We start from the raw sequence: 20899 nt of genomic DNA, 5'->3' as shown, positions 1-20899 counted from the left end.
TACAGGCTGTCTTTAGGGCTTTGGAGACTGGCACTGCCTGGGGAAATGTTTCATGGATGATTTTGATGTATGATGCTTACTGATGCTCAGTGGGAGATGACAGGCAGCAAACAGCTGCCACATAGGATACATCTGGAGATCTGGTAGGGAATTTGAGGTTTGTTTTAGAGATGCTGTGTGCAATGGTGTGAGATTGCAATTAATGATTTAGTGAACAGTGCTGATGGGTTACCAGGGAGCAATTTCAAGATCTTCACATCCTCAGTGTATTTCTGCTTGACCTCTCGATTTGGCTTAAGTATGATCGAAAACTTAAAGAGCACAGAGAAAACGCTTGGAAGAATTAGTCATGCTCATTTAATCCTGTTATGTGCACCATCAGATACCACCCACACCCCTCTGTGCCTTCTCGTATGCGCCTTAAATGTATTTCCAGGAGTTAGTTGGGTTAATACAATAAGTATTATTGATTTGTATGATGATAAGCTTATGGTATTTAAAGTTAAAATACTCTTTACTCTCTGCCAAATCTAAACCATGATCAAGCCAGGTATTTGAGGAACGTATGTCTGCAGACACCCACTCTAAGTTTGCATGGATTTGCAAAGTGGTCATGGTCGAGCTTGGACTTGGAGACGTTGGCTATAAAGATCTGACATTGTAGTACAGTTAGCCACATAGCCATCTCCTAGCATTTTAGCTATGCTGATCCAGCAATCTTAGAATGTTTAACATTTCTTAATTTCGGGTAAAAAATTAAGTTAAACGTATAGAGTTTGACTTCTTTTTGCCAAGATGTCAAAGACAGCTGTTAGCAAGCTAAGCTAATTCCCTGAAACACGTATATATAGTAAAACGCACATACCTACATTAGCATTATCTCATTCATCCTCCTAGGTAACTAAAATTTATGTTAATACATTTTTATAGATTAATTTGATTTATATTATTTTTTTATTCAACATTTTCTAATGTCAGTCAGCTGTTAGGAGGCTAAGCTAATTCCTTGGAACACTTATATATAGTAAAACACACATACCTACATTACCATCGAGCGTAACTGCAGGGGGGGCAGGTGCACTGGGGCCCACGGCGGAGGGGGGCCCTCCACGACATGAACTCAACCCCCCACCGCACTGCCCCCCTCATTGGCTGCACTCGCCAGGTCGTTATTAATACATTACAATATTGTAGCGGCGATATGTGAGTGACATTCAGCTCAGCCAATCAGACTGCAGCACCCGGTTTATACGTTCTGCGTTGTAACGCTCATTGAAGTCCTAACTAAACAGTTAAAGTGAACTCTACCTTGTTGTGTGCCTTTATTCCCTCACCTCCACCACTGCACGCAGCAAAAGACCCGTAGCATCCCCGGCGGACAAGCAGCACTCGCAGCGGCTAGGTGAACTAGGTCTCTACAATAGCAAGTGGCTAATGCTAGCGGTAAAGTGCGGCGATAACGAAAGTAAAAACATGGCAATATCTGTGTAACCTGCTAAACGTTACTAGGCCTGTATATATATATATATACTGTATATATATATATATATATATATATATATATATATATATATATATATATATATATATATATTAGTGCTGTCAAACAATTAAAATTTGTAATCGCGAATAATCTCAGAATTTCATATAGTTAATCGCGATTAATCGCATTTTTTTTTTTTTTTTTTTTTAAAGGAGGTGGTTTTAATGTTATGGCTGATCGGTGTACATACACTAACATACACAAAAACTCATTCACAATCAACACAGTCTTGTTCCCAGTCAATTTTCAATGCTGATTTGGCTTAATAGTGTTGCTCAGTCTGTATCATATTCTTGAAATGATAAAGTATTGCAAAGGAATATCTTTGAAATTCTTCCTCATAATGTTAAGGTTGCTATATTTTGGTTTTTCACTTGTCAGGGAAAATTAAGAGAGAAAAAAGCTTATTATTATCATGCGTGTGATATATATCATTTACGTGATGTGCGTATCACGTTACCACTGTGTGTTGTACGTCAATGAGCTGATATGTGTATCAGGTGACCAGCGGGTAACGGCGTGTTATGTTTAAGTGTGATGCTCCAAATTGTGGATTAAGCAATAAAGACAACTCGTTCTCCACATAACTAGTGTCATTTGTATTTCGTGGTTAAGTACAAAACATAACAATGCGGGTCTTCGTGATGTAATTCTACATGGCACTTACTGCCTGTATAGGTACATTTTTCCTGCATAGAATTTGCGTTAACGGCACTATTTTTTAAAATCCCCAAAAAACTTTGGGCCCCCTCAACACTAGGAGCTCATGGGCGCCCATGAGCTCCTAGTGTTGAGGGGGCCCAAAGTTTTTTTTGCACAGAGGCACATAAGCTCCTAGTTACGCCACTGATTAACATCATCTTCTTGATCTCTATCATCTTATTCGGCCTCCTAAGTTAATAAAATCAATGTTACCACCTTTTATAGAGTAATTTAATTGGTTTCAATTTTTTTTTTAAATAGAATTTTAGCGGTTTATAGCTATAGTTGACACTTTCTTCCTTTTATATCCTCTTTGTTGCAACTTGAGGCCCTGGTTCTTGAAAAATCAACTCAGCAAAGCAGTTTCTCTATCGGTCATCAGTGGTTTTTAAATGGGCCTTGATGTAAATAAAATCTTCAAGTCCGATATTTTTATGTTGATTTATGTATTAATAAGATGTTTTATCCATTTGGTTTATTTAGTCTGATGTAATAAGAAGAACAGTCATCATGCACCATGATGATACTTTTAGCCATTTCGACCATCTGTACAAGATTGGCAGTGTCCAGTCAGCCCAAATTAAATTAAAAACTGCAGTGCTTGAAATGTAAGCAGAATTTCCCAGAGAGCCCAGAGAGGTACTGTTATATCCTAAAAGCTTTTTAAGTGCATGCTGGCTGGAAGGAGGTGTGTCCTGATGTGGAAGTGTGTATGTGAAAAAGAGATAATGTGAATATAAGGCCGGTGTGAGAGATAGGAACGCCTAAGACGTTTCCTGATCAAGATCGTTAAAACTGACTCATTGTTTAGTATCACGAGTATTTTCACCCTTCCCCAGTAGACAGCAACAGACTGAACCTAATCTGGATGAGAGATCATTTATAAATCAGTCTAAGTCTATAACCATCTGTCTGGGAGAATCTGTAGCGCCTGTAGCAAATTCACACTAGCCTGCAAAAGGTGCTACTACAGTTAATGTCTCACAGAGCTACAATTTGAAAAAGCAAATGCTAATTGCGTTACAAATGTTATTTCTGGACAAGATGGGGCATTTTGTAAAGTGCAATAAATATAACAATCTTTCATTTATTCATTTCCTCAAACCCTAATATAAGTGACCACTTTTTTACATTTACAGCATTTAGCAGATGCTTTTACCCAAAGCGACTTACAATTATCACTAAATACAACCTCAAATCTGAAAAAGTTGGGACAGTATGGAAAATGCAAATAAAATAAAAACAATCTTTCTTACATTTACTTTGACTTTATTTGATTGCAGACAGGATGAACCTGAGATATTTCATGTTTTATCTGCTCAGCTTCATTTCATTTATTAATAAACATCCATTCCTGCATTTCAGGCCTGCAACACATTCCAAAAAAAGTTGGGATGGGGGCAATTTAGGGCAAGTAATGAGGTGAAAAAAATAAATAATGATGTGATTCCAAACAGGTGATGTCAACAGGTGATTGTAATCATGGTTTGGTACAAAAGCAGCATCTAGGAAATGCTGAGTAAAGATGATCAGAGGATCTCCAGTTTGTCAACAAATGCGTGAGAAAATGATTGAAACGTTTAAAAACAATGTACCTCAAAGAAAGATTGGAAGGGATTTGCATATTTCTCCCTCTACAGTGCATAATATCATTAAACAATTTAAGGAATTAGGAGGAATTTCAGTGTGTAAAGGCCAAGGGCGCAAGCTTAAGCTGAACGGCCGTGATCTTCTATCCCTCAGACGGCACTGCATCAAGAACCACCACTCAACAATAGCTGATATAACCACATCGGTGAGGGATTACTTTGGCAAACCTTTGTGAAGCACTACAATACAGAGTTACATGCACAAATGCCACTTAAAACTTTACTGTGCAAAGAAGAAGCCTAATGTTAACCATGTCCAGAAGCTGCGTCGACTTCTCTGGGCTCTGAGGCATCTAGGATGGACCATCACAGAGTGGAAACGTGTATTGTGGTCAGATGAATCAGAATTCCAGGTCTTATTTTGGAAAAAAAAATGGACGCCATTGCTCCGGACCAAAGATGAAAAGGACCATCCAGACTGTTATCAGCAACAAGTCCAAAAGCCAGGGTCTGTCATGGTATGGGGCTGTGTCAGTGCCCTTGGCAAAGGTCATTTACACTGCTGTGATGGCAGCATTAATGCAGAAAAGTACATTGAGATCTTAGAGCAACATCTGCTGCTTTCAAGACGTCATCTTTTCCAGGGACGTCCATGTATTTTTCAACAAGACAATGCAAAACCACATGCTGCACACATTACAAAGGCGTGGCTGCGGAAGAAGAGACAAAACATGAAATATCTCAGGTTCATACTGTCTGCAATCAAATAAAAGTCAAAGTAAATTAAAAAAACTCTGATTTTTCTGATTTGGGGTTGTACGATTTAAACAATTAAGGGTTAGGGGCCTTGCTTAGGAGCCCAACAGTGACAACTTGGCAATGGTTGGTCTAGTACCTTAACCACCGAGCTTCCACTGCCCACTTCACTTTTTTATTATTTGGGAACTGAGGACACTAATTGTTGCAGTTTTGCAAGTGGAATTTTGTCTTGATACGAGACTTCAGCATAATATTTCATAGCTGCCATTGTCAGATTCTCCTCTTCATGATGCAGCAACAGGAGACAGATCTGGACTGCAGACAGGCCAGTCAAGCATACACACTACGAATCTACAAAGCCACGCTCTTGTAGCACATTTTTTGTAGCAGTTTGAGGCCTGGCACTGTCTTGCTGAAATACCCACATCTTCCTTTTAAAAATGTCACCTTGATGACAGCATGTGTCCTTTTAATAGTATCCTTACACCCACCCATGCTGTGGGTACTGATGCACCCTATTTCATGACAGATGTTCCACTTTTACACTGATCACTAGAGTTTCAGGTTGCATTTCTTGATGCAGGAGCGGACTGTGTTAGGTGACAGTTTTCTAAAGTGCTCCCTGTTGTGGCTTTATTTATCACAGTGGCATAACAGTTTATCATGCCGTGCCGTCTGAGGGCGTAATGGTCACACACGTTCAACAGTGGTTTCCGGCCTACAAAGACTGACATTTCTCCAGATTTCTTTTTTACAATATGCTGAAAAATTGAGATGTTCTTTTTGAACAGACTAACAATTCTCTCAGTTTGAGACGTAAGTGGTAAGCCATGACCAGTCTTTACTGCCCCCTTTGATAGCTCAGTTGGTTGAGCAGAGGACTGTAGTGATTGGTGCTAGCATCCTTAGGTAACTGGTTCGAATCCGGCTTAAAGGAATTTGCTTTGGGGACAGTCGTAGCCTAGTGGGTAGAGCTTTGGGCTATCAATTACAAGGTTGAGAGTTTGAATCCCAGCTCTGCCATGCAGCCACTGTTGGGTCCTTGAGCAAGGACTCTAACCCTGTCTGCTCCAAAGGCGCTTTACAATGGCTGACCCAAACATATGCCAATTAAGAATCTAATTGTACTGCACACGTGTATATGTATATATGGCATTCTATTCTATTCCGAGCAAAACAGAGCATAGTGGATCCTTTTTTTAACACCCAGTCATCATAGCAATTTACCTGCTTATTGTGGAATGTTTCAAAATGGTGCAATTTGAATATTATTTTAACTTTTTTGTCCCTGTCTCAACTTTGAGTGTGCAGCACGCATTGAATTCAAAATTTCATTACAAAATACAATCAAGTTGGTGAGCCAAAACAATTCACCTCATTTCTTGGTATTTTGTAGATAAGTAAAGGCTTAAAATATTTAACAAATAAAAAACACAGAGGTCCAGGTGAGCAATAGAGCTACAACTGGTTGAACATAACAATAGCCAGATCATCAGTCATGCCTTTTAAAACTGTTTTACTAAATAAGTTGGCTCACATGGGGTCAGTTTGTTTATTAGGCTTTTTAACGTCATGTTTTACACTTTGGTTACATTCATGACAGGAACGGTAGTTACTCTTTACACACAAGGTTCATCAGTTTACAAGGTTATATCGAACAGAGTCTTGGACAATTTAGTGTCTCCAATTCACCTCACTTGCATGTCTTTGGACTGTGGGAGCATCCGGAGGAACCCACACGAACACAGGGAGAACATGTAAACTCCACACAGAAAGGACCCGGACCGCCCCACCTGGGGATTGAACCCAGGACCTTCTTGCTGTGAGGCGACAGTGCTACCCACTGAGCCACCGTGCATAAAGAAATTAGTGGGGTCACATGGATCAGAAAGAAAACCCAAGTTGTCACCTTATGCTAACAGTAAAATTGTCCATAGAGTCAGAAAATATCCAAGAACCACCAAAAACAATTGTACACTTTTTCATGGTCAAAGGAACTCCAGTGGCCAAAACTTTAAATCTGTAAGAAAAATTAAATTATTGTGTTTAATTTACTATATGGGTACCTTTTTTTTTTTTTTTTTTTTTTTTTTTTTTTACCTTGGGGTGAGAATTAGACTGTGTCACTCAAGGACACTGACTTGCTAAAAAATAAACCTTTCTTTACAGTGTTAGCTTTCTGTAGAGAACAGCAGATTTTTATCTAAGCTTTCACAGTACTGTAGTGTACCTTGTTACGTTTACCCCATACATTTTAGTCTTATTAGATATTTTCTGCCATATTGTGGATGTCTAAACATTGCCTTTTGCACAGAGTAACACAGCTGTCACAGTTGCCATTCTAAAAAAGTGCCCTTCTAGTTGACTAACCTTGAGGGGATGACCTGACCTAGGAAGTGTGGTTGCAGTTTCATTGTTTCTCCATGAAAACAGGACTTAACTGAGCTCTAAGGTATAACTGCCATATCTACTCCTCTATGATTAGATCCATGACATTACATTCTCTTTTGACTTGTTCTGGTCCATGGATAGTCTAAATCATAGATAAACCTCACAAAGAGCTTGTTCTCTTGTAAACTCACTGAAATCAACCAAACAGCCTTAAGGAAGGTAGTGCATCGGATGAAATTACAAATAACAAAGACCTAACAAAGTCCTCAGTTTTCCCTCCTCAGATCTTTTACTTATTTGAATAAAGATAAAATAAGAGTTTAAGGCCGAACGTTCCTCACTCAGAGACTAGCATTGACATTTTTGTGATACTTATGTATTAAACAATGGGAAATACAGAATACAGTACATTAGATAAAAAGCAAATCAAAAGAATGTTTGGTTGAGGTGTTTGCTCAGCTTCTGGGGATTCACAGCTTTGTTCACTTCATCTCTATTTTTTCATATTAATATGTTACATCAAAGTACAAAAGCTAAACTCTGCTTTGCCCTGTAAATACATACATGTACATACGTACATGATTATCTCTTCATCACGGCACCTGTTAGTAGGTGGGATATATTAGGCAGCAGGAGAACATTTTATCCTCATAGTTGTTGTGTTAGAAGCAGGAAAAATGGGCAACGTAAGGATTTGAGCGAGTTTGACAAGGGCTAGATGGCAAGACGACTGGGTCAGAGCATCTCCACAACTGTATCTCTTGTAGTGTGCAGTGGTCAGTATCTATCAGAAGTGGTCCAAGAAAGGAACAGTGGCAAACCGGCAGCAGGGTCATGGGCGGCCAACCAACCATGGGCTGATTCTGATAGAAAGGTGTCAGAATACACAATGCATTTCAGTTTGTTGCGTATGAGGCTGCATAGCCACAGACCAGTCAGGGTGTCCATGCTGCTTTTTAACGCCGAAAGCGCCAACAATGGGCATGTGAGCATTGGAACTGGACCACGGAGCAATGGAAGAAAGTGGCCTGGTCTGATGAATCGCGTTTTCTTTTACCTCACATGGATGCTTTGGGCAATGTTTTGCTGGGAAACTTTGGGTCCTGCCATCCATGTGGATGTTACTTTGACACGTACCACCTACCTAAGCATTGTTGCAGACATAGAAACTGTATTCCCTGATGACTGTGGCCTCTTTCAGCAGGATAATGCGCCCTGCCACAAAGCAAAAATGATTCAGGAATGGTTTGAGGAGCACAACAACGAGTTTGAGGTGTTCACTTGCCCTCCAAAATCCCCAGATCTCAATCCAATTGAGCATCTGTGGGATGTGCTGGACAAACAAGTCAGATCCATGGAGGCCCCACCTCACAACTTACAGGAGTTAAAGGATCTGCTGCTAACATCTTGGTGCCAGATACCACAGCACATCTTCAGGGGTCTAGTGGAGTCCATGCCTCGATGGGTCAGGGCTGTTTTGGAAGCAAAAGTGGGACCAACTCAATATTAGGAAGGTGATCATAATGTAAGAAAACCGACAGGTTGTACTAGTTGCATATCAGGTCTATGATGAGTGACGCATCTTTGATTCTACGCCAACTGAAGTTAGTTTAGCTAGATCTTTACTTTAGCACTGAGCATCTGGTACCATGGTTGCTTTAACAAGTAGAATGAAAAGAACGTATCCAAATTATAATAAAGATAAAAGCTATTACATGTAGTCAGATCACATTTAAAGTCTTAATCAAGAATTTCCATTGAAGGTGATGGGATTGAAATGTTTCTGTACAAATGAATGAAATGTATTTCTTACATACCTGTTTCCAATCAACCAAACAGCCTTAAGGAAGGTACAAATACATGAGGTAGGAATTATTTTAAGGTTCATTTTTTCTTACTGTGTGCACTTAATGCTAAGTAAAGCAACCAAACATGCTTTTGAGTCCCTTTTAATCTAATGTATTCCGTATTCACATCATTAAAAATAAAAAATGTCAGTGCTCGTCTTTAACTGAGGAACACTCGGCCTAAAGCTCTTATTTTTTTATCTTTATTCAGAGAAATGTAAAAGATCTGAGGAGAAAAAACTAAGGGAAAAGCAGAATGCATTTGTTAGGCAGACATGTGTCAAGTGTTGGGAAGTGATATAGTGTGAAGTAAAAATGTAACACTTAAGTAGTCATGCTGACACATTTTCTGTTTTTCTGTATGGCACGGCATTTCTGATTAATTACAGCTAATGATTTTTTCTATTGTCATATACAAATGGCTAGTTGCCTGCATGTGGGGTCAGAACTAGTGGTGGGCGGATCGATCCAAATATTAATTTTATTCATACCAACGTTGGTATTGGTATCTGATCGATACTAGTGTGATGGGATCGATACTTTAGTTTTACTCTTTCTCCGCTACATTCAGCACGTTTCTCCTGTTTCGTCAGAAAGTAAAGACCACGTCAGTACAGACTCCGCTCCTCTCACATGCTCACCTCACACCTCAAAATCATAACCACTGCTTATCTTTGTTAAGGTTGGCACTAGGCCAATAAGGTTTGTTAGGAACCACAAAGCGAACACCAACCACAGACACAGAGATTAAGTCAATGAGTTTATTTATTAAACAAAAATAAACCAGTGGCACTAGGGAGCGGCAGCAGGGGTGATCAAACCGCTGAGCAGGGAAGAGGGAGGAGATGAGCAGGAACCAAGGAGAAGGCAGGGAGAACCGGCAGGAGTGCTGGAGGCAGGAGGGACTGGGAGGATGGTCGGAGAAGGCAGCAGTAGAGCAGGAGGCGGATGGAACCAGACAGCCGGCAGGAGGATCGGTGGCAGAGTTGGAGCCAGGTGAATCCAGGTAGAAGGCAGGAGAAACCGGCGGAAGCACTGGAGCCAGGAACAAGGAACACCAGAAATCCAGGGGAAGCACAGAGCTGTAGAAAAGTTCACAAACCCAAGAGATCTGAGCAGTCTTTCAAACTGGTATCATCAGACAATCTGGTGAAGAGTGGTGGAAAGTCAGAGCCTTATGAAGGCTGGGGAATGAGGAGTTAATTGGGAACAGGTGAGCTCAATCAGCACTGGGAGAGATCTATTGGCTGGGGAATTGGGCTGATGATCCCTTTGGCTCCACCAGGTGTCGCCAGAATGTTCCAATGCAAGGTCTAATGATAAAACCAGCCTGGTGGAACTCCTAACAATCTTAGCTTATGTTCTTCCAGATGCTTTTAAATTTATAACTGTGTATCCCATTAGGAATATAATCCGTTATGTTATTTTATTATGTGCTTATGATTAAAAACCTTTAAAAAATTAAAACATTTTCCCGGTTGTGAAGTAAAACTTGAACTCGTTAGAAAGCCAATCAAGCGTTTCATTGACAATCATCTGTGTGATGCAAACTGAATAAATGCAAATAACAGGATTTCTTACAAAAAATTTAAATCAGATGTCTTTCAACCATTAGCGCCAATTCTGTAGAAGCGTTTCATTCACACCAGCTGTTCCTGTGAAGTGCACCACGTAGGGTATTCCACCATTTTACGTGAGATTCTAATCCAAAGGTAATGAAAATGTTCAAATGAAGTGAACTTCAAACTAAGTAGGGAGTAGGGAGCGACGCTTCATCACTACGCCGGAAGCTGGCTGTAACATTTACCCATTGCGTGCGTTGCGGGTTAAGACGACCGGAGCGTTATTAGAGAGCAGAAAATGACTGCGATATTGTCACACGTAACTAATGTTAACACATGCTGACGCTAGGGACTCTTGTTTACGAGTCATTTTTTTGCAAGTTATGAGTCGAGTCAGAAGCCACCCAGAAACAGTGAGCAAGGCAGAAATAAATTCACCTTCTGCATATTTTAAGGATTTGGACAAAACTGAAGTACCCAGAGAAAACATATAAATATAAACAATATTTCTTTATATAGACAGCAGTCAGAGACTGGAATGAAAATCAAGTCCTCATGGCACATGTTGTAGTGGTACACCCACTCGTCTAGCTTCTCTAATGTGCTGCTCTTTATATATCATTTTAACAGCCCATTATGCCCACATGTTATGTAATTATTCATCGAGTCATGTGACTGGGAGCACACATAGGTCATTTTAAAGCAGTTTTACTCTGTAAGATCAGACACATGAGAGAATTATGCTCAGTCTGTTCAAACAAGACGTGCCAGAGAAGATTTTCTTTTGTCATGCTTTTATAATTGGAGATTGAGGTGTTTGGCCAGCTTCTGAAGATTCACAGCCTTGTTCACTTTGTCTGTTTTTTCAGATCAATATGTTACATAGAGGTACAAAAACTAAACACTGCTTTGCCCTGTAAATACATACATACACTGTCATGTTTATTTCAGCATAGACTTATACAACCCCTGGCAAAAATTATGGAATCACCACTCTTGGAAGATGTTCTGTCAATTGTTTAATTTTGTAGAAAAAAAATAAATCACAGACATGCCACAAAACTATCATTTTTCAAAATGTCAACCTTCTGGCATTAAGAAACAATAAAAAAAAGAAACATATATAATAGTTGTGGTCAGTCACAATTGCTTTTTTTAGATCAAGTAGAGGAAAAAAATATGGAATCACTCAAATCTGAGGAAAAAATTATGGAATCACTCTGTAATTTGCAGTTTAAAAACAAAACATCTGCAGCAGATTAGATTTGCTAATTATTCTTCAGTTTAAAAAGAGTGCTCACACCTCGGAGAGCTGTTGCACAAAGCAGATTGTCATGAATCAGGGTTCCAACACAAGATATGTCAGTTGAAACAAATGAGAGGATTATAAAACTCCTTCAAGAAGATAAATCATTGTGGAATGTCGCAAAAGATGTTGGTTGTTCCCAGTAAGCTGTGTTTAAAATCTGGACCAAGTACAAACAAAATGGGAAGGTTGTAAAAGGGAAGCATACTGGTAGACCAAGTAAGACATCAAAGCATCAAGATAAGCAATATGTCTTGAAAACAGAAAATGCACAACAAAACAAATGAGAAACAAGTGGCCGGAAAGTGGAGTCAATGTCTGTGACTGAACTGTAAGAAATCACCTAAAAGAAATGGGATTTACATACAGAAAAGCCAAACAAAAGCCATCATTAACACCTAAAAAGAAAAGAACAAGGTTAAAGTAGGCTAAAGAAAAGCAATCGTGGACTGTGGGTGACTGGATAAAAGTGATCTTCAGTGATGAATCGCGAATCTGCATTGGGCAAGGTGATGATGCTGGAACTTTTGTTTGGTGTCTGTCCAATGAAATTTATGAAGATAACTGCCTAAAGAAAACATGTTAATTTCCACAGTTGTTGATGATATGGGCCTGCATGTCGGGTAAAGGCACAGGGGAGATGGTCTTCAATAAATGCCAAAGTCCACATTGAAATTTTGGACGCTTTTCTTATTCCATCAGTTGAAAGGATGTTTGGTGATGATGACTTCATTTTTCAAGATGATAATGCATCTTGCCATAGGGCAAAGGACGTGAAAACTTTCCTTCAAGAAAACATATAATGTCAATGGCATGGCCTGCAAATAGTCCGGATCTCAATCCATTTGAAAATCTCTGGTGGAAATTGAAGAAAATGGTCAATGACAAGGTTCCAACCTGCAAAGCTGATCTGGCAACAGCAAGAGACAGTTGAAGGCAGATTGATGAAGAATACTGTTTGTCATTAGTTAACTCCATGCCTCAGAGAGTTTAAACCATTATAAAAGCCAGAGGTGGTGCAACAAAGTAATAATGGTGCAGTGTTTTCTAATGATTCCATAATTTTTTCCTCAGATTTGAGTGATTCCATATTTTTTTCCTCTACTTGATCTAAAAAAAAGCAATTGTGACTGACCACAACTATTATATTTGTTTCTTTTTTTATTGTTTCTTAATGCCAGAGGGTTGACAGTTTGAGAAATGATAGTTTTGTGGCATGTCTGTGATTTCTTTTTTTTCTACAAAATTAAACAATTGAAAGAACATCTTCCAAGAGTGGTGATTCCATAATTTTTGCCAGGGGTTGTAGATACTATTTACTATGGCTAGAACAATCATAGGGCAAATTCTATCTTTAAAAGAAGCTCCACCAGGTTGTACTAGTTGCATATGCGGTCTATGATCAGTGATGCATCTTTGATTTTATGCCAACTGAAGATACTTTAGCTATAGCATTACTTTAGCACTGAACATCTGATACCATAGTCGCTCTATCAAGTAGAAGCAAAAGTACTCATCCAAATTATAATGGCTTATTAAGGAAAAAATCATAGTGGATTAGTTATTACGTGTAATTAGATCTGAATTAAAGTCCTTATCAAGAATTTCTGGTGATGGCGATGTGATTACAACATTTTTGTGCAAGAAATTTTTGTCTGTAATTTGTCCCTTTAAACAGAGTAAAATTTTTCATGACCACAGGATGTGTGTTTCAGCATGGTAGTGAAATGAGAAGCAAATCACTGTATCCGCTAAGGTTAAATAAAAATAGGTGCCACCTGAAACACATTTATCACTGCATTTATTATCTAAGCAAATGTTTCAAACATTATTTCTTTTTTTTTTATTTTGTTTATGCATTTTCTCCCCTTTTTAGCACATCTAATTGCCCAATTGCGTCATGCTTCCTCTCCACCAAATGCCGATCCCCGCTCTGATTGAGGAGAACGAAGCTAACCCATGCCCCCTCCGACACGTGGGCAGCATGCCGTATGCATCTTATCACCTACACTTTGACGAGTGCAGTGCAGCTCAGCGTTGTGTATGGAGAGACACACTATGAGAGCACTCTTTTCTCATCTCTGTGCAGGCGCCATCAATCAGCCAGCAGAGGTCATAATTGCACCAGTCATGACAGAGAGACCCCATCCAGCTTAGTCCCGCCCATATCTGAACAACAGGCCAATCGTTGTTCATGTGGCTGCTCAGCCTTAGGCGGCAGACAGAGCTGAGATTCGATACGATGTATTTTTTACCGGGTTTTTACCACTGCACCACCTGAGTGGCCTAACTCATTTCATTTTTTTATTATTTATTCATTGTATATAAGATTTTTAGGGTGTGCCAAACTATTATGCTCGAATTCATTTATCCATATTAGTGTAAATAGGCCTAACTAGAGGATGTTATTACTTCTCATACCAATTATTTTAGACCACCAGATCACAACAGGCACAGAAATCGGCATTTAAGCTTTCAATTTCCATATTCATTCAGTATTCCTACTAATAAACACTGCAGCCTGGTGTATAAATATAAATTAATAGCATCTGGTTGCTGTTACAAGTGCAGGGTTGGGGATTTAAATAAACTTATTTTAATTTGATTCAGATCAGTGAACAACAATTTGCACCTCAAATCTTCCAATCAAAATTTCCATCTGTACAACAAAGAACTTATGAAGCTGTGAGAATGTCAACAACCTTTCAACAGGGAGAGAAAAAATGAACAGGAAATTAAATAAGTGTAGATTAAAACGTCAAGCATAGCATTCTAATGAAGCACTTTTAACTTAAAAGCAGAAAAAAGGTACTGAAATGCTGTGGCAGCTGCCTCGGGAAAGTAAGAACTCACCAGGAAAGAGTGTGCAGTAAATGTGGAAGGTTTTTATGGTGCAGATTTAGTGTCTTGCAGCACTAAAAGCTCTCTGTAGTAATTCCTAATTGAGTTTCAAATGCTACAGGTTCACATGGGCTGGCAGGTGGATGAGTGGATTTACTAGATGAGGATGAATAGGATTCCTGTTTTAACTGCCTAATGGTATAAACTGCAGAGATTGTGATGTGTCTGGACTGTTGACCTGTATGGATAATGCCTAGCATGTGCTTAACATTTCTCCCAAGACAAGAAATCAAGGCTTATGTAATGTCAAAGGGTAAATCAAGTCCCCCCTCCATATACACCGATCAGGCACAACACTATGACCACCTCCTTTATTTCTACACTCGCTGTCCATTTTGTCAGCTTCACTGACCATATAGAAGCACTTTGTAGTTCTTGCAATTACTAAATGTAGTCCATCTGTTTTTCTGCATACTTTTTCAGCCTGCTTTCACAACAGTCATGACCCCCACAGGACCACTACAGAGTAGGTATTATCTGGGTGGTGGATCATTCTCAGCACTGCAGTGACACTATCATGGTGGTGGTGTGTTAGTGTGTGTTGTGCTGGTATGAGTGGATAAGACACAGCAATGCTGATTGAGTTTTTTAAACACCTCACTGTCACTGCTGGACTGAGAATAGTCCACCAACCAAAAACAACCAACAGCGCCCCATGGTCAGCATCCTGTGAACACTGATGAAGGTCTAGAAGATGACCAACTCAAACAGCAGCAACAGATGAGCGATCGTCTTTGACTTTACATCTACAAGGTGGACCAACTAGGTAGAAGTGTCTAATAGAGTGGACAGTGAGTGGACACTGTATTTATAAACTCCAGCAGCGCTGCTGTGTCTGATCCACTCATACCAGCACAACACACACTAACACACCACCACCATGTCAGTGTCACTGCAGTGCTGAGAATGATCCACCACCTAAATAATACCTGCTCTGTGGTGGTCCTGTGGGGGTCCTGACCATTGAAGAACAGGGTGAAAGCAGGTTAAAAAAGTATGTAGAGAAATAGATGGATTACAGTTAGTAATTGTAGAACTACAAAGTGCTTCTATATAGTAAGTGGAGCTGATAAAATGGACAGGGAGTGTTGAAACAAGGAGGTGGTCATAATGTCATGCAAATGATGCTATAGATTAGATAGGGTCAGTTTGATTGATTAGTACCTCCCACTTATAGAGTCAGGCAGTTCAACTTACAGAGTCAGACATTTTTTTTTTGTGCTATTAAGTCAAATCTAGTTTATTTTTACAGCGCTGTTTACAATAGGCATTGTCTTAATGCAACTTTATAGCATCTGAGACCCACAAATTGGAAGAAACCATGAGAGGAACCAGACTCAACAGAGACACATCCCCCTTAGGTGACCTGGATGATTACATGATAAAACTTGATTTTAATTGTAATCCATCAACTACAGGAAATAAATACTGGTTTTCCATAAAACGATTTAACCCATGTGTAGTTTTAGCATCATTGAAGCTATACCATAGACATAACAATAGGTGGATTGATTAATATTAGTACAATTGCATTAAATGCTCTTAATTCCTCACAAAATAAGAGTCATTAGCTACCTTTTAAGCATATCCAGTATTGCTAGTTATAAGTGTTTTAAAGCCTACAAGATTTGATTATTCCTAGTATATGACACACATTCTTACAAGATGTAAACTAGCAACACAATGTGTATACACCGATCAGGCATAACATTAAGACCACCTTCCTAATATTGTGTTGGTCCCCCTTTTGCTGCCCCATACACAACAAACTGAGATGCACTGTGTATTCTAACACCTTTCTATCAGAACCAGCATTAACGTCTTCAGCAATTTGAGCTACAGTTGCTCGTCTGTTGGGTCAGACCACACGAGCCAGCCTTCGCTCCCCACGTGCATCAATGAGCCTTGGCCACCCATGACCCTGTCGTCGGTTTACCACAGTTCCTTCCTTGGACCACTTTTGATAGATACCGACCACTGCAGATCGGGAACACCCCACAAGAGCTGCAGTTTTGGAGATGCTCTGACCCAGTCGTCTAGCCATCACAATTTGTCCCTTGTCAAACTTGCTCAAATCCTTACGCTCGCCCATTTTTCCTGTTTCTAACATATCAACTTTGAGGATAAAATGTTCACTTGATGCCTAACATATCCCACCCAATAACAGGTGCTGTGATGAAGAGATAATCAGTGTTATTCACTTCACCTGTCAGTGGTCATAAATCCTGTGGTAAGCCTCTGTATGTATCATAACCAGGATTAAGTAGTTTCCTAAAGATGACGTGTGATTTGTATTATAATACTTAATTAATTACTCTATTTTAAAATGATCCTTTATTAAAATTAAAATTATTTGCATACTGATTGTGTTTGGAACTGCTTATGTAGCATAAATCTGCCAACCCTGATCATATTCAGACATGAAAGTCTGGATTATTGCAATCCAACATTACAAAAGTATCTAGATTACATAATTTACATGTGATTACAGTGGACAACAAGAAAAAAAAAGATATAGTTTATATATACACTGATCAGCCATAACATTAAAACCACCTCCTTGTTTCTACACTCACTGTCCATTTCATCAGCTCCACTTACCATATAGAAGCACTTTGTAGTTCTACAATTACTGACTGTAGTCCATCTGTTTCTCTACATGCTTTGTTAGCCCCCTTTCATGCTGTTCTTCAATGGTCAGGACCCCCACAGGACCACCACAGAGCAGGTATTATTTAGGTGGTGTATCATTCTCAGCACTGCAGTGACACTGACATGGTGGTGGTGTGTTAGTGTGTGTTGTGCTGGTATGAGTGGATAAGACACAGCAATACTGATGGAGTTTTTAAACACTCACTGTCACTGCTAGACTGAGAATAGTCCACCAACCAAAAATATACAGCCAACAGTGTCCCGTAGGCAGCGTCCTGTGACCACTGATGAAGGTCTAGCATGTCAGATATCTGATCTGAGATGTGCGACTGGGAATGAGTGACATGTCGAACAGCCAATGAGAGCGCAGGATACGGTGTGAGGGGAAACGCAGGAGAGGAGTGTAAATGGGTGGGACAGGGGGATAATATCGTTTATATCAGAATACACCGGCACACACACGTTATACAGTATTTCTGACCTGATCGTTCTCTACAAAACATAACAACAAAACACCAACATTGCAAAAATATTTGACTTTTGAAAAACAGCATGGGGGTGGGGGGGGGGTGGTATCTCCTTGATGATGTCTATGATTTTCATAGTGCAGTAAGTAGTAGTTCCAAGACCAGTTTATAGCTTTAGTCAACCAAACCTTAATTTTAGACATGTGATAAGTGCATGTGGCAGCCACACCGAAGTGCTATTTGCACTTCACCTTCTCACCCTGTTAAATGTAGCTCTGTGCGTCCTTGATCATTTTGTGAAGTGGCAGCACACCACTGTAATTTGTAGCTTTGTCTAGTATCATCCTGAGATATTTTTGAAAAATATTGGCATCTGTGAATTTCTCATAACTGTAACTCTCTTCGTGCTTTTGTTTTAGATGAATGTTTTTGCTGTTAAGCAAGCAGAAGAGCTTGTTGTGGCAGCTTTAGTGCTTCATGCGTAAACTGAAGCTATTCGGCTTGTCGTAAATGAAGACACAAACAGAATGTGCGATGTAGAATTATCATTTAGGAGGCAAGAAAATCTCTGAACCAGATAGACTTTGAAGCAACAATATTCAATATTCAAGCACTCCAGAAGGCACTGAGTGGAGCGATTGTGTGTACGCATGGATAACTGATATTGGAAAGGCCAATCTCAAAACAGCTCTTACACAAGTACAGCACTGAGATCTGAACCTGATAAGCGCAAAACTAGCGCATGAAATAACTGAAACATTGCATGATTCGCGTCTGTGACTCATGGAATCTTAATTGATGCGGTATCGACCATCAGATCCTCTTGCCTTGCACAGTAATGGAATGCAGAAAACAATGAGTCTCTAAACCCCAGTGCATGGCAGCAATCCAGATGACTTTCAGCCTGCAACGTCCAAAGCGTCTGTTAAAGCACAACTCATTATTTATAAAGTAATTAATCAAAAATTAGTCTTAGTGGATTACTGAATAAGCTCCACAATAAATATACAATATATGGTCAAATTTAAGTGGACATCTTTTCAAATGATTGTATTCTGGTGTTTTAGTCAGACTAAAATGTATGTAACTGATTAAAAGCTCTTTCTGTTTCAGCAAAAATGTACCCCTGTTATTGTGCTTTTGGGGAGTTTAGCAGCTATTATTTAAAGTGCCATTTAATTCCATTAGTGACTTGCTGCCTTGCTGACTTACTTGCTGCCAGTGTTCCTCTTTGTTGACACTGTTCCTCTGCTTGCCATAAGCTTCAATGACTTCTTCTTAAAACATTAAATCAGTTAGCAGTTTTTTGTTACTAAGTCAAACCTACTCACAGGTTACTTTAAATCTGTTAGTTGCCTCATGTTGATTTAAAATCTAACAGATGAAGGATCAAATTTTAGACCTCCTGTGTAACTGATACATACATGTAATTGGCAGTTGATCCAGTAATACTGTTTGTAAGGTGATGATAAGTTGATGATTCGGTGGGTAGCACTGTTGCCTCACAGCAAGCCTGGGTTTGATTCCCAGGTGAAGCGGTTTGGTTCCTTTCTGTGTAGAGTTTTCATGTTCTTCCTGTGTCTGAGTGGGTTTCCTCCGGGAGCTCCAGTTTCCTCCCACAGTTCGAAAACATGCAAATGAGGTAAATTGGTGATACAACATTAACATTAACACTTGAAGTGATGAATTTTTTGTAACCAGTAACTACCTGTCCTGTCATGAATGTAACCAAAGTGTGTAAAACATGACGATAAAATCCTAATGAATAAATACTCTGTGCCCTTAACTACACTACTGGTCAATTTTTTAGAATACCTATATTTTCATTTTTTACACAGTTTAATGTTCCAAAGTACATTAAAATATGGAATAATAGGCCGCTTAGGTGGCACAGTGGTAAAACACGCTAGCACACCAAAGCTGACATTTCAAACTTGTCGGTTTGAAACTCAGCTCTGCCATCTGGCTGGGCATCTACACTAACAATGATTGGCTTGTTGTTTATACAAGGTGGGAGCCGGGACCTCATAACTGATGCAGTTACGATCTCTGCTGGCTGGTAGATGGCCCCTGCACATCTCGAGGGATAATGTGTGATCAGGGTGTGGCTCTCCGTACACAAAGCTGATCCACATATAAACTCGCTTCATGCAGGTGAAAAGATGCAGTCGGCTACTGCACATGTTTCGGAGGGGACGTGTGTTAGTCTCGCTCTCCTCAATCAGGAGTGGAGCTCAGAATCGGTAGAGAGGAAGCATTATGCAATCGGGTAATTGGATACGACTAGATTGGGAGGAAAACTGGGGAAATAAATGAAATAATAGGTAAGGCAAGGCAAGGCAAGTTTATTTGTATAGCACCTTTCTATTTGTATAGCACCTTCACAGAAATGTGAAGTCCTAGATCCTAAAACTTGTAAAGTTTTCAGTTTCCTGATTGCATGTAAATCTGTCCTGCTTCTGTCTAATTTTAAGAAATTGTTCTATATTTGTTGTTCTCTCTCATAATTTAGCTAATTTTTAATGAACTGTCTTATGCTGCTCTCTTTGTTTTTATCTTAATTATTCTTGATGTTGATGTACTATTTTGATTTTGTACTATGATTTGTATGGTGTATGTACGTATTTGTTTTGATTATTTGTCTTATGTAAAGCGTCTTTGAGTATCTTGAAAAGCGCTATATAAATAAAATGTATTATTATTTTCATACACAGTGGCAATTCAAAGTGCTTTATGTAAGGAAAAATTAAAAGCATTAAAACATTCCTGAGATCTAGAACCTCAGAAAGACTTCTTGCAAACATTTAGTTACAATTAAGAGAACATGAAATTAAAACAGAGAGATAAAAAATTAAGAACATGGAAAAACTAAAAGAAAATACAGTAAAATGAGGGCCAGTTAATATCAATAAATGGGGGCCACACAGACCCAGAGCCACACAGACTCTCTGCCACACAATAAACAAAAATTCTTTTTTAGACTTTTTTTTAGAATGTTCAGAAACTTATGCAGAAGTTCCCACAAATGTGTTGCTGCTTTTCACTTACCCTTCTGTTCAGTTCATCCCAAACCAGCTTGATGGGGTTTAAGTCTGGAGACTGTGCTGCTCATTTCATAATTTATAGCCTACCATCTTGTTCTTGTCACTGAAGGTAGTTCTGACATAGTCTGGGGGTATG

At 39.3% G+C, this 20899-nt stretch overlaps 1 protein-coding gene and 1 non-coding gene across 3 annotated transcripts in view; both read left to right on the top strand.

Moving 5' to 3' along the window:
* olfm2a (olfactomedin 2a) overlaps positions 1-20899 on the top strand; it is a 269002-nt gene that overhangs the window by 138618 nt on the left and 109485 nt on the right. The gene's annotated exons all lie outside the window — the stretch shown is intronic.
* Positions 5444-5530, top strand: trnay-gua (transfer RNA tyrosine (anticodon GUA)). The gene is given in 2 exon segments: positions 5444-5480; positions 5495-5530. It is a non-coding gene; the product is annotated as a tRNA-Tyr (tRNA).

Source organism: Trichomycterus rosablanca, chromosome 2 (assembly GCF_030014385.1).
Source record: "Trichomycterus rosablanca isolate fTriRos1 chromosome 2, fTriRos1.hap1, whole genome shotgun sequence".
Classification (NCBI taxonomy): domain Eukaryota; kingdom Metazoa; phylum Chordata; class Actinopteri; order Siluriformes; family Trichomycteridae; genus Trichomycterus; species Trichomycterus rosablanca.
The sequence above is the reverse complement of the archived record's forward strand: the minus strand, read 5'-3'. Positions and strand labels throughout refer to the sequence as shown.